The sequence below is a fragment of the Ovis canadensis genome, chromosome 9, assembly GCF_042477335.2.
Source record: "Ovis canadensis isolate MfBH-ARS-UI-01 breed Bighorn chromosome 9, ARS-UI_OviCan_v2, whole genome shotgun sequence".
NCBI lineage: Eukaryota > Metazoa > Chordata > Mammalia > Artiodactyla > Bovidae > Ovis > Ovis canadensis.
The window spans coordinates 89,254,840-89,269,538 of record NC_091253.1 but is presented as its reverse complement, the minus strand read 5'-3'; the positions used below and the strand labels follow the sequence as shown (position 1 = coordinate 89,269,538).

The 14,699-nt window shown below is 45.4% G+C and overlaps 1 protein-coding gene and 1 long non-coding RNA gene across 4 annotated transcripts in view; one reads left to right on the top strand and one right to left on the bottom strand.

Annotated features, from left to right (window-relative positions):
• Positions 1 to 14,699, top strand: part of MATN2 (matrilin 2) — a 166,610-nt gene that overhangs the window by 17,869 nt on the left and 134,042 nt on the right. The window lies entirely within an intron of this gene.
• On the bottom strand, positions 5,829 to 12,723 carry LOC138445953 (uncharacterized). The gene is made up of 4 exons (XR_011259063.1): positions 12,644 to 12,723; positions 9,243 to 9,348; positions 8,685 to 8,858; positions 5,829 to 6,571 (listed from the first exon to the last, which is right to left on the bottom strand). It is a non-coding gene; the product is annotated as an uncharacterized lncRNA (long non-coding RNA).

The following is a 14,699-nucleotide window of genomic DNA, read 5'->3' as shown; positions in this document are numbered from 1 at the left end:
TTAGTTCCTCAACCAGAGATCAAATCTGTGCCTATGTAGTGAAATAAGAAGTCTTAACCACTGGACCTCCAGAGAAGTCCTTCCAGAACTGTGTTTCATGTTGGTATCTTGTTGGCCAGCCCCTAAAATCTGACCCCCTCCGACGGCCACTGAGAGAACTGCTATGTGTCTGGTTGCCTCAGCATCTGAGATGACAGGAGACCGGAGGAACCAGAAGCTCTGTGCTGAGAGGTCTGCATCTTTACGGTGCTATAAGCAATGACCCCAAGGATGCTGGCGCTCCATGTCTTTAGTCTCCTGAGAATCTGTTTCCATAGTGACATAAACATGATTTCTGCAAATGTGGGCAGGACTGGGGGATGTTTAGTATACTGATTAAAGGGCTTTTTAAAAATGTTTCAAGATGATAAACATACATCATCATATGATAAACATATCTATCTATCATCCATCTATCTATAAAGAGAGGTGACATAGGTGTGTGAGTGTGTGAGAGGGAGAGAGAGAGAGCTCGAAATGCCTGATTCCTAGATCAGCAGCAGTGATTATACAGTCGGGTTTCCAATGGGGCTGTTTTTGGAGTGAACCACCCCACACTTAGCCAGAAGAGCATGCAGGCACCTCTTGGTATTAGCTATCTCTGTGCCTACTCCCTGCCTCTCTCTCTTCCCCCCACACATACTTTCTGATACACACATATGCACATAGGCACACACACTCACACACTCTCACCTCCCCCCACACACAGACACTGGGCCTTCCCTAGTGGTCAGCATTCACTGCTCTCTCGGGCTCTGAAATAGAAACCTCCTGGTCTTCGCAAGTAAGAGATCCTGTTTTGCTAAGGGCATCAACCCCGAGTCTAGCATCCTCCCCCTCCACTTTTCTGATTTTGCAGGAGAATGTGTCAGCGACAAAGACGGGGTAGGATATGACACCCCTCTGCCCTCCAAGGAATGGCGTCGCCACTCCCTGATGTGCGGGAGGGCAGCCTGACTTGGGAACGTGGGGAGTGAGTGCGAACTATGAAACTGAAGGCAAACGCCCCCGTGCTGGCCTGGATTCTCTAGCGCCATCTGCTTTCAGTCTACCTTTGATGGCGAACAAAGATGGAGAAGCTGTGCTCCTTGGAGTCCTTGCCCTGACCGCTTTTTTGATGGCTGGATCTGTGATATCCACTGCATGGTGTATTTCACCAATTACTTGCTTGCATGACTGTCTCTGAATGTTTGACAGAGTAGAAGCAGACTTGTTTCTTAGGCTAATTTTTCATTTGAATTTTCTGATTTTTTTTCAAATTTATATCTAAATTCAAGTGAGAGGCTGGGTAACAACTCAAGCCTATTAAAAAAATTATGCAGATATTTTTCTACCTTCCTATAGATGTTTGCATGTCACTCAGGTGGTAGTCCGTGACGTGTGTCCAGGAGGGCTTACCTTCTACTTCATTCATTTATCTGGAATTTCTGCTCTGTGCCAGACTTGAGGGAGTTAAAGTGCAACCAAGAAGTACACATGCAGTGGGGAAGACAGACGTGTGAAAAGGTCATTAACTTGGTGGAATGTGTGTGCGATAGTAGAGACATAGCTAAGTTACAGCTCTACTCTGCCTGCTGTTGGCTCTGTTTAAGAAAGTGGTTCTCAAACTTTTGGATCTCAGGACCTTTGTACACTCAAAAATTATCGAGGATCCCAAAGGGCTTTTGTTTTTGTGGGTTAAGTCTACTGAGGTTTACTGGATCAGAAATTGAAATGGAGGGACTTCCTTGGTGGGTCAGTGGTTAAGAATTCACCTGCTAGGCTTCCCTCGTGGCTCAGCAGAAAAGAATATGCCTGCCAGTGCCTCAAGGCAGGAGACTCAGGTTCAATCCCTGGGTCAGAAAGATCCCCTGGAGAAGGAAATGGCGACCCACTCTAGTATTCTTGCCTGAAGAATTCCATGGACAGAGGAGCCTGGTGGGCTACAGTCCATGAGGTCTCGCAAAAGAGTCAGACACAACTTAGAGAGTGGTGTGGATGCATGGGTGAGCACTCAGTTGTGTCCAACTCTTTGCAACATCAACAAAAGAGAATCTACCTACCAATGCAGGGGATAGAGGTTCAATCCCTGGTCTCGGAAGAGTCCACATGTCACAGAGCAACATGCGCCTTAACTACTGAGCCCGAACTCCAGAGCCTGGTAGCCACAGCTAGTGAGCCAACACACTGCAACAAGAGAAGCCACCACAGTGAGATGCCCACACACTGCAGTGAAGACCCAGTGCAGCCAAAAATAATAAAGTTTAAAAGAGAAATTGAAAAGGAAAACTATAAAAATATTAATTAATTTTAAAATAACAGTAATAAACACACAGAGTTTCCCTGGTGGCTCAGCTGGTAAAGAATCTGCCTACAATGCAGCAGACCTGGGTTCAATTCCTGGGCTGGGAAGATCCCTTGGAGAAAGGAAAGGCTACCCATTCCAGTATTCTGGCCTGGAGAATTCCATGGACTATAGTCCATGGAGTCGCAAAGAATTGGACATGACTGAGCGACTTTCATTTCACTTCAATAAACACAAAACCTGATGCATAATGCAAATAAAAATATTTGTATAATAATACTTTCAAAATAAAAATATTATGAGAAGAATAGAGGATTTTACATTTTTGCAACTCTGCTTCACGTCTAGCTTAATTAAAGACACCTGGATTCTCATTTCTCATTCATTCAGTCTGTCATGAAATACTGTTTGGGTTGTGTTACTTGAAGAAAATATGGCCTCACACAGATATGTAGTCAGAAAAAGGAAGAACTTAATCATAATAGCCATTTAAATGAGTATGGATATTCTTCTTTGACATGACACCAAAACTTGACAAATGATAGTTTCTTCAAGATTAATAGTAGTGTGGACTCTAAAACCACCTCAGTATACATTTTGAACTATATACACACGTAAGAGAGAGTATAAAAGGTAAACATCAGTGTTGTTACACAAATAGTTTTGATTTCATGGACCCTCTGGTAGGGGTCTCCAAACCACATGTTGAAAGTGGCTGGTTTAGGGGAGCATTCCAGGGAAAGTTGAGACTGTGTGAAGCTGGGAGAGGAGGGGCCAGGAAAGGAATGAGGATGGAGCATGGAGGTGGGGGCTGGTGAGGCCATCAGGACCGCCATGTCTGTAAGGCAAGGGGTCTGGGCTGGAGACAAGCCCAGAGGAGGTAGGAACCAGGTAACTTAGGACCTTGGGGGCACCAACAAAAAGTCTGGGCTTTGTGCTGCAGAAGTGGGAGCCCGGAAGACTTGAAACTGGCAACAGTGGTGGTCACTGCTGATTCCCCTTCTACCCACTGTGCCACCTGGACAGCCCAAGCAGGGTGTGCTGTGTGTGTGTGTGTGTGTGTGTGTCCGGCCCTTTGCAACCCTATGGATTGTAGCCCACCAGGCTCCATGGAATTCTGCAGGCAAGAATACTGGAGTGGGCTGCCATTTCCTTCTCTAGGGGATCTTCCCAACCCAGGGATCAAACCTGGGTCTCCCACACTGCAGATAGACTCTTTACCACCTGAGCCACCAGGGACACCCAGGATGGGCTGTATGCAAAGCTAAGCTCATGGAAGCTGTTAGATTCTTCCCTCTGTACCTCTCCTGCCTCAGCGGCACCTGTCCCCTCCCAGACTCCCTCTTAAGTTCCCTTCAAAGTGGTGCTAGCTGGAAGTAATGTTGCTCCCACTCCTAATTACCGCCTGCTCTGCGTCTGCACACTTTTCTCTTTATTGTATTACAATCATGTGGGGATGGAGCTGCCACCAGGGCCACCAGTGGGGGCATATCAGCCTTTTTGGAAACCTTAACCCTCCTTGCCTAAAGTCCCACTGTATCGGCGATGCCCCTCACCCTTGGAATGAGAGTACATGCAAACCGTCTGTGCGCTTCTACCTCCTGGCTCCCCTGTTTTGTCTTTTACGAGGTCCTGTTGACATGTGCTGTCTTTTCTAAATTTACCAAGCGCACTCATTTTATTTCTACTAACTAACCTTGAAAGCTTTTCCTTTCCCTGCAATAGACTCCCCTTTCAGATCGATGGCACCCGCAAAGAATTCGTGTTTGTGATTTAAAAGAGCACTTTGTGACAACAGAACAGTAGGTTTGAGAAGTGGGAGGTGGTGCCCCAAAGTGTGTTGGAAAGGGGATGGTGGGAGCTGACTTCCCATCCCCTCAACTCTGCTAGGAAAAATTCCAGAGGTGTTCAGGGGGTAAAGGTCATGGAATTTAGTAAAATTTCTTCCAAACAGTTAATTCATTACTTAAAAATAAGCTAATGAAGACAATCAAAGAACTCACAGTATACAGGCCCAGATTCTGTTCCTGGGAGGGCATAGTACGTTGCTGCTAAGTCGCTTCAGTCATGTCCGACCCTGTGCGACCCCGTAGACTGCAGCCCACCAGGCTCCCCCGTCCCTGGGATTTTCCAGGCAAGAACACTGGAGTGGGTTGCCATTTCCTTCTCCAGTGCATGAAAGTGAAAAGTGAAAGTGAAGTCTCTTAGTTGTGTCCGACTCTTAGCGACCCCATGGACTGTAGCCCACCAGGGTCCTCCAGCCATGGAATTTTCCAGGCAAGAGTACTGGAGTGGGGTGCCATTGCCTTCTCCGGCATGGTACATTACTAGGCATTTATTTCCAATTTTGCATACGTCTCTAATTAAACCTGATCTCAGAACATCAGAAAAAAATGAAATGTTTCAAACAAGGAGCTGAAGCCTAAATTAGCAATGTGACTGAAGGAATTGGCTGGCCTAGGGAATTAAGTGTAAGAATGCCCTACTCTGTGTTGCCAATGGAGGTTCTTGCCTAGGCTGATAATTATTAACATTTTCAAGCATTGGCTGCCAGTAAATGAATTTCCACATCCTGAAACAATCCCCTTCATTGACATTTGTTGGCACCATCAGTGAGGGAAGAAAAGCAGATGCCAGAAGCCTTCTGAACTTTTGGCTTCTGGAAGGACAGACCCATTGAGGCCACCAGTCTTAACATGCCCTGAAGCCGCTCTGTCACGGATACAACTTTTGTCTCCTTCTCCAAGCTTTCTGGGGCTTTGTTCAGCCTCTTCTACCTGGAGTATTTTCCCTTTGTTGCTGTTGTTCAGTCACTCAGTCGTGTCTGACTCTTTATGACCCCATGGACTGCAGCACACCAGGCTTCCCTGTCCTTTACCATCTCCAGAGTTCGCTCAAACTCATGTCCATTGAGTCGATGATGCCATCCAACATCTCATCCTCTGTTGTCCCCTTCTCCTGCTCTCAATCTGTCCCATCATCAAGGCCTTTTCTAATGAGTCGGCTCTTTTCTTTCTGTAAGGCTTATTATCAGCCTTGGAGAAGGAAATGGCAACCCACTCCAGTACTCTTGCCTGGAAAATCCCGTGGATGGAGGAGCCTGGTGGGCTAGAGGCCATGGGGTAGCAAAGAGTCGGATACAACTGAGCGACTTCACTTTCCCTTTCACTACTGTCAGCCAAGGGCAGGTTAAATGCCACCTCCTCCCCCTGCCAGCCAGGCAGGACCCTCCCATCCCGAGATGGGCCATAAGCACTCAGATCCTCTGCCAATATGTCAACTCACTTTGCTTTATATTCTGAGGGGTAATAATGGCACCTGCCAAGGATTCCTATTCTGGTTATTTTTGTACTTGCCTTGTTTTTAGCATCAGATTGCAAACCCTTGAAGGAGGGGACCGTTTTTCATGTCTCATGACACCTCTGGAGGTACAATCACTTACTGAGACCTTGCTATGGATAGGGACAGGCCCGCTCATTGGATTTATGTAAAAAAGACAAAACACTGCAAGGTGGTTATAGGTTTATCTCATTTTCGGACAAGGAAGCCCAGGAGAAGAGAAGTAAAGCGATTTGGTAAATTTGCTAAGGCTTCTGAAAGTTAAAGTCGCTCAGTCATGTCTGACTGTTTGCGACCCTGTAGACTATAGCCCGCCAGGCTCTCTGTCCATGGGATTCTCCAGGCCAGAATACTGGGGTGGGTAGCCATTCCCTTCTCCAGGGGATTTTCCCAGCCCAGGGATGGAACCCAGGTCTCCTGCATTGCAGGCAGATTCTTTATCGTCTGAGCCACCAGGGAAGCCCAAGATACCACAGTGGGTAGCCATTCCCTTCTCCAGCGGATCTTCCCTATGGAAGAATCAAACCGGGTCTCCTGCATTGGCAGGTGGATTCTTTACCAGCTGAGCTACAGACTTCTGAAAACCCAGAATGAAAAGTTGTCCCTCCCAACCCCACCCCACTCCACCAGAGGATGCATGGCTAAGGAGTTGTATGTTTGAGCAAAGAAATACTGAGCAGACCACGATGTGCCCATCAGTCTTTGGAGGTCTTGCTGCTACTGCAGGTCACACTGGGGTCGCTGACTTCAAGCCCGCTCTTTGTTCCCCCGCACAGTGGAAGCTCCGTGGGTGCTGGACCACAGAGAGGATGAGGCATACCGATGGCTGATTTCATCCTCCTGTCCATGGTTGCAGTCTCTTAGCATGTGACTCCAGGAAAGCTGCTTTTTCTTGTCCAGTGTATTCACCTATAAAGGGAAGTGGCTGGAGTCAGGGATCTTTCATGTCTCATCTGGGGCAAGGTAACATCACCTATTCCCGCCTTCTCATTGTCCCTTCTCCGGCTCCTGGTAGTGAACCTCCTCTCGCTGCCATCCCCGATGCTATCTTTGGCTATCTTTCCTTCTCTCTGGATGAGAGGGAGAAATTTTAAGACAGAAGGGATGGGGCAGTAGAATCAGGCAGGGGGTTGGTAGCGGGTAGGGTGCACAGTAAGATCTGGGAGACTGAACACTGGTCCTCACACCTAATTGTCTCTCAGAAGCTCTGAAAGACTCATTACACACAGACCGCTGGTTCCCCGGATCAGAGTGCTTGATTCAGTAGGCCTGGGTTGGGGCTTGGGAAGCTGCCATTTCTGGAGACCTCAGTTTGAGAATCTTTGCAGAGAAGAAATCTAGGAGTTGGGTTGGGGATGGGCAGGAGGAAAGGATCTTAGTAAGAGATGCTAAGCATGAACCAGAGAGACAGTGCGGGATGAATAACATTTGCTGAGAAAATTGCAGCTGCAGAGTATAAGCGAACTGTCAGCTGGGTCGACTCTTTCTGTGGCTTTGAATAGGCTGCAAGCATTTTCCTACGCAGGGGGAGTTAGCAAAGTGGGGGGAGCCTCAAGCCTCTTAAAGCACAGTGATTAGCACACATCTAAAAAAGCCAGTGGCCGACGTGCATCTTTATCATCAGAACTGGTTATAAAAATGAAGGTTGATGCATAGAGCTGATCGAATTATTTTTAAGTATAGCAAAGGCTTAAAAAAAAATAAACCCTTTGAAGTGAGATCACACCCCCTTTATCAGTCTCCCTCTGTGCATCCTCTGTGACGTAGTCAGGGCCCAATTACGGACCTGACGGAGGGACTGTCGTGGCGGCTGCTCAGAAAGTACATCTCGTCTCCTTGCTCTCTGCCTGTTTTATATATAAAGCAACGTCTCTGTTATTATTCAGTTGTTATAAACTATATGAAGTGAATTCTTCATTCCTATCTTGTGATTAATACTGAGAAGCTCCAAAAAGAATAGTATCTGACTTAAGCCACAGAGTTAAGAACGTTCCTAGCCAATGAATACGTAACTTGACTTTCTTTCTTCTACAGAGTCTCTCCCCTTCTCTAGTAAACTCTGTCCGCTTCCTTTTCTGTAACTCTTTTATCTCTTCTTCTCCACTTCCATCCCTCCCTCGTTTCCTTCTCAGTTCCAGGATGGCTGATCCTCAGCTTGCCCGTGTGTTTGGCACCTGCAGTGTGTATGCGTGCATGTCCTTTCAGTGGGGGACATAGCCACTTTTTCTTTTCTCCTCTTTGATGGCCGCTGCTCTTTGGGGGCAGAGCATACCGCCTTACCCTTCCAGAGCCAATCAAGTGCCAAGTTTCCCTACCAGATGATAATAATAACAACATTAATGATGGCTACCCCTTTTGAGAGAGCATCTACTATGTGCTAGGCAGCTCACCCTTCCCTCTACGTGGTATTAATATTATTATCCCCATTATACAGATGAAGAAACTGAGGCTTAGAGAGGTTAAATGTTTTGCTCAAGATCGTGCAACCACTGAGCAGCAGAGGTGGGGTTGGAGAAGCCAGCATTACATTTCCTTTGGCTCAGATTCTTTTCTGCAACCCTTCTCCTCTGTTCCAGCCAACCGAATTGGACTCATCTTTCAAGTGTTCATGGAAATGGCCCTAATTTCTCAGTTGGGATTTATTAATAATGCCCCAACAACACACCCCTGCAGCAGGCTGTCTGCCCCAGCTTTTCAGCCTGGACAGTGATTGCCAGCATTGTTGTCTGCATTGTATCAGCGATGCTGATAATGTGCAAGGTACATACAGACACAGTGAACACCAAGAGAAGGAGCAAATGAACCAGTGAGCAAAGAGGAAGAGTCTCCAGAGAGGAGCCACTGGACTGGGGAATGTTCCTGAAGCCAAGGCATGTGGAAAAAAGTTGAAAGATCTGAGGATGTTTAGTTTGAAAAAAAAAAAAAAAAAGAACATGAAAGGCTCTGAAGGCTGTGTTATGGCAGAGTTTAGACTTGTTATTAAGACCATCAGACCTTAAAGAGGAAACGAAGACCCAATTACCTGAGTTTTTAAGGAAACAGATTTTTTTTTTCCATGTGAAACTTTGTCACCACCAGATTAGCACAGGGAATGAACTGCCTCCTCAGGCTTCAGGGATATCAAAGGCCTTTGTGCAGGGGGTTAAATAAACATCTCATCTGTAAACCGCCACGTTCCAGGATTCTAGGGAGGTGCCTGCAGAATTAAGAAATGAACCCAAAGATAAGGACCTTCTCCTCTACTAAAAAAAAAAAAAGCTAAATATTTGCTTTCCAAGAAAAATCTGCCTTAGGAACCTTTGAAATAATGTTTTTTAAGCAAGGGAGAAACTAGGACTTTTTCAGTGACTGGCAACGTATAATTTGTTGAATTCCTGGGTTTCTCTTCTGGCAATGTTAAGTGAATGAATGAAAGAATGATTACAGGTAAATTGCCTTAGCTTTTTTAGTTAATTCAGTGTAGACCTTGCAGTCAACAAAAATCACTAAGCCTTTATTACAGATGCTTAGTATCAGATAGCAGACTTTTTTTTTTTTAGCTTAAGTGGAATACTTTAAAATTTTTTGTATTAAATTTTACCTTGTTTAGGTTCATCATTCTCAACGAATACGCTTTTCCTCCTTAGCAAGCTCGAATCATTTCCAAATTTGATGAAATATTTTCTGTATCTTTTTCCAAGTCCCTACTGAAAATATGAAAAGATATTGATATCTTATATTCTTTTGAAATTATTATAAAGAATGATTAATGATCATCTTTACTTAAAAAATTGATGTCTAAATATTTAATGACTCTTAGATACTGAAAATACAAGGAGAGCTAGTTCCAAAATTGTCTAAATAAGCAACCCATAAACGTTTCATGTATTCTTAAGAGGAAATATTACGGAGACTTGAGCTGTTTATTCGTTTCTAGGGCTGCCGTAACAATGTGACACAGACCTGAACGACAGAAATTTATTTTCTCGTGACTCCAGAGGCTAGAAGTCCCAGATCAAGGACTGGATTCTTGGTGATGTTATCAAATGCAAATTCATGTGCCTGAGGCACTGTGAGGCCCCAAACCCCAAATTGTTGGAGTCTGAAGCTGAGAAAGGTTTATCGCAAGACTGAACAAGGAGACCATGTAGCTCATGCCCAAGAAACACCTGAACTCCCTGAAGGGTTTCAGCAAAGTGCTTTTAAAGGCCAGGTGAGGAAGGGCATCCCAGGGTCTGAGGTCAGCTCATGCATAATTCTCTTGTTGGTTGATGGTGAAGTAGCAGCATGGTTAACAGTGTCAATCCTTAGGTGCCAGGAAGTCTGGGGGCTGCTTGCTCATGATCATCGGGTAGTTAGTTTCTCCCATTTGGTGGTTTTTAGCATCTGAAAAACTCAGGAAATATGCAGGAGATCCCCTTCTCTGGGTGCTTCAAAGAGGAGCTGGGGGATATGCGGGAAGGGTCTGTCTCTGTGGAGTCCTGCTCAGTTAAGTGAGGCTTCTCCTCTGGGTTTGCAGATGACTGCCAGCTCCCTGTGGCACGTGGGCTTCCCTCTGTCCCCGACTGCATCCACATTGCCTCCTCTTATAAGGACACCAGTCACATTGGATTAGAGTTGGCCCTAACCTTTGTCACCTCTTGAAAGACCTCATCTCCAGATACAGTCATATTTGGAGATACTAGACTTCAACTTACGAATTTCCCAGTTTGTGGAAGACAGTATGTCTTCTCTGACACGTTCCTAAGTAGCCTCTTTTCCCTTTCTGATTCACCTCACCTTCCCGTTTCAGGGTGATATAACTGTTCCTGACATGTTGAGAGACTCCAGCGGTGTGGTTCTTATTAGTTTACCATTGTGTGTTCCTGAGTCTTAAAAGCAGGTCGGACAAGCCCGATGGGTTGGGCAGCCAACATCTTCGGGCTGCAGATGGGAAACCAGTACCATCTGGCCAGGATGTGAAACCAGGTCCAAGTAAGATCTTTCAAAAGCCAGGAATTAAAACCACTAACTCAGAAAAGCTTCCTTTCAGTATACCCAGAGAAGGCTGATTTATAGGCAAGGATGAAAGGAGGGTAGTGTGTGTATTTTGGCTCCTTGGAGGACGGTGAGGCCGGGAGAGGAGGAGGAGGGAGACGTTTTCGTAAGCCCGCAGCCAGCCAATGAGTAAGAACATCAAAGAGGAAGCTGGACGGCCAGATACACAAAGAGCTGATGCAGGGGACAGGGCTGGGGGAGAAACCGGAGGGATCTGACCACTTGGGCTGGGAGCCAGGAGGGGCCTTTGGAAAGGCACGATGCAGTATGTGCAGTGAGTGACATTTGGCCTTGAGAAACCCTGGGAGGATGAGCTCCAGAGGCCTTTCAAGTCAGGCTAGACCATGAAGTAAACTGCAGAGGAATCCGGTCCAAAGGGCTCAGATCTGGCCAAACCTATGAGAGGCTGCTTTCCATCTCCAGCTCTTCATTCCCCAGCCCTCACCCTGGGCCTTCTCCTAGTGTACTCCATCCATTCATTGAATAAATATGTTCTGAGAGCCCCCACCTTCCAAGCACTGTGCTAAGCCTGGTGCAAAATGAAGAATTCCTACATCTTTGGGACGTTTTAATGGGACAGCCAGGGAGGTACCCCCTCCTCCTCAGGATCCCGTTCACCAGTGTCCTGCGGCTGTCCTGGCTGGTTGTCCCAACCAGTGAAGGCAGCCGGCTCCTTCACTCCCCTCTTCCAATCCAACTTGAATTTGTCTCCTCTCTTCCAATCAAACCTGACTTTGTTGCCAAAGCGAAGAGGAATAGGCAGACCATCCATTTTACCAGCTGTTTTTCCTGTACCAAAATAATTTAGTTCTAATACATGATCTTCATTTAATGATTTGTCTTGGTTTTTTCATTTATTCATTAATTCAAGGAACACACATTGAGTATCCTGGCAAGGCACTGTTTAGATGCCAGTGATACTGCAGGGTCAGGCCTGGTCATAGCTGTCTCACTGATGCTTTAGGGTCTGGTACACATTCCACAGTTTTCTGGCAGCATGGGTCTTTGGGGGGAAATAGAATCAGTGAGGGAAGATGCCCTCAAGAGCCAGTAAAACTTACTCATAAAACCATCTGGGCTTGATGCCCTCTGTAGAGAGGATACATTTGACAACTCATTCAATTTCTTGAAGAGTCATTAGTCTGTTCAGGTTTTCTATTTTTTCTTGAATCTATTTGATAATTGGTATTTTCCTTAAAAATGGTCTGATTTTTGTATTTTTGAATATAAGTGAAATATTTGTATTATTTGTCTGTATTTTTGAATCTGCTGGCATAGAGTAGTTCACAACACTATATGTTAACGTGGCATACATTCTATTCTTTGATTTTCTCTTTTTTGGGGTTTTTGTTGAGGTTCTTGGGCTCTGCATTGCAGCATGCGGGCTTTCTCTAGTTGACTGAATGGGCCTAGCTGTCTCACGGCATGTGGGAATCCCCATTCCTCACCCAGGGATCGAGCCCATGTCCCTTGCATTGGCCTTCAGACTCTTAACCATGGACCTCAGGGAAGTCCCAGGACATGCTATTCTTTAACAAAGAGTGCAAAAAATGCCCAGCATTTTATCCCCGGTAGTCCACAGAGCTCTGAGCAAAAATTCTGAAGGAATGCTGAGCCCTGGGGGACAGGTGTGCAGACGATAAGGAAGGTATCTTCATGTACTCAGGTTTCCCTGATACTATGTGGTATTTGCAAGAGAGCTTTACAGTTTTACAAAGCTCCTAATGAGTGACTCACACACACACACACACACACACACACACACAATGCTTTCCTTACTTCCTTTTCCTCACAAAGCCCTTGAGAGATAGATTTTGTAATAATCACCAGCTACAGATAAGAAAACAATCCAATCAGAGATGTTAATTTTTCTGTGATATTCAGATAAAGCCAGAAATCACTCCTAGATCACACCATTTTAATTAGAAGAGAGTTTAGAGATCATCTTGTTAAAAAGTTTCTAACCTGGGGTCCATGGGCCTCCAAAGATCCCTTGGAGAGACTTCAGTCAGTGCATAACCTGGATGGGGAAAACAATAACATCCTTTTCCACTGACCTCTAACGGCAATTTAGCATTTCCTTCTATTATAATCGTAAACCACAAACCACAAGAGCAGCAGCAGTGCTTTCTCAGCGATAGAGATCACAGACCTGTTCATGGTACGTTACAGTCGTCAGAGATAACTCAAAATAGTGCTTACACTGCTCCCTACTTCAGACTTAATGCTTGTCAGGTACTCGCCTTTCTACCTTGTTATTTAATGTCATTTTTAAAAGTCCATCTGTTACTCTAGTCCCAGTTTTTTTTTCTTTTAAATATCTTGACTCACTGTAGTTCAAATAATTGACCTCCTTTTACATCCTAGGCATTAAAACATTTGTATTTATTGTGCTCATATATGCATAACATAAAATGAGCCATTTGAGTCATTTTAAAGTATACCGTTCAGTGGCTTTAAGTACATTTACATTGTTTTGCAACTATCGTCACTGTCTATTTCCGGAACATTTTGAACATTTCCATTATTCCCATGCAGGAGTTTTCTATCCATTCAGAAATAACCCCCAGCCCTCCCTCTCCATCCCTCAAGAGTTTCTTTCCTACTGTCTGTCCCTATGTTGCCTATTTTAGACACCTCGTGTAAGTAGAACGAGGCCATGTTTGTTCTTTGGGCTGACTTTTCTCGCTTAGCGTCACATTTCTGAGGTTCACGCGTGTTTTAGCATGTGTCTGAACGACATTGTTTCATGGCTGAGGAATATTCCAGGGTGTGTCTATACCGCGTTTTGGTTGTGCATTCCCCTGCTGATGGACACTTGGGTCGTTTCCACCTTTGGGCTACTTGAATAATGTTGCTATGAACACTGGCATATAGGTATCTGTTTGAGTCTCTGCTTTCATTTCGGGGGGCATATGTACCAAGGATGGACTCGCTGGGAAACGTAGTCATTCTGTGTTTAACTTTTCTGAAGAAATGCCAGACTGTACCACAGTGGTACACTTTGCACCATTTTGCATTCCCACCAACAGTGCACCAAGGTTCCAATATTTCCACATCCTCACGAACACTTGTTATTCTCCTTTATTTTTTTTCCTGATAGCCATTCTCGTGAGTGTTGCATTTCATTTTGGACTTTTAACAGCTGTATTCAGAGAAAGCATCATGGGCTTAAACTAGACTGCCGTGGAAGTCCCTGGTACAAATAAGGGTTAAGTGAGGGAGCCAGAGTCCAGAAATACTGTTCCTTGCTCAAGGTGAAGTAATTGACCAGCAGCAGCCTTGGGCTTCACACCAAGTTGTCTAGGGCTCAGGGGAGCACTTTTCCCTCCTAACACATGGGCTGTTCTCATGTAGACATTTGCCTCAGCCAGTGGTCAGACTGAGTCAGGGCTGGAACAAAGCCATCAACCAGCCAGTCACTGAAGCTGAGGCCAGCCCCAGACGCAGACGAGACGGACAGAATCCCTGTCTGCAAACCACTGCGACGTAAAACTGCCACATGCAACCACAGCAGCTATATCTTTATTTGTTCAACAAACATTGAGTGCCTTGTGTGAAATCAAACACCATATTCAGTTGGAGTGTCTCAGGGGCACCCAAAGGGACATCCCTTGGAGATGCTCAACTGATAGTTTGGTTTCCGGGTTAAAGTTCAAGAGGGAGAAATAACCCTGCCCATGGTTCCTTTCAATACAGAATGGTGTCCTGACCTGTTTTTTTCAGACCAGGAGCCTCTAGTTCTGCAGAGACAGCTTAAGATGGCCTCAGTCTTATGGCCTCATTTTCTTACTGACCTTCCAATCAACCATGGCTCCTGAACCTTTCCACACCTGCCACCACACTTGTCAGCCTGGTTTTATAAATAACCATAGCTAAGCTCAGTTGGTAAAGAATCTGCCTGCAATGCAGGAGACCCGGGTTCACTCCTTGAGTTAGCAACTGGGTTCAATCCCTGAGTTGGGAAGATCCCCTGGAGAAGGAAATGGCAATTCACTCACTCCAATATTCTTGCCTGGAG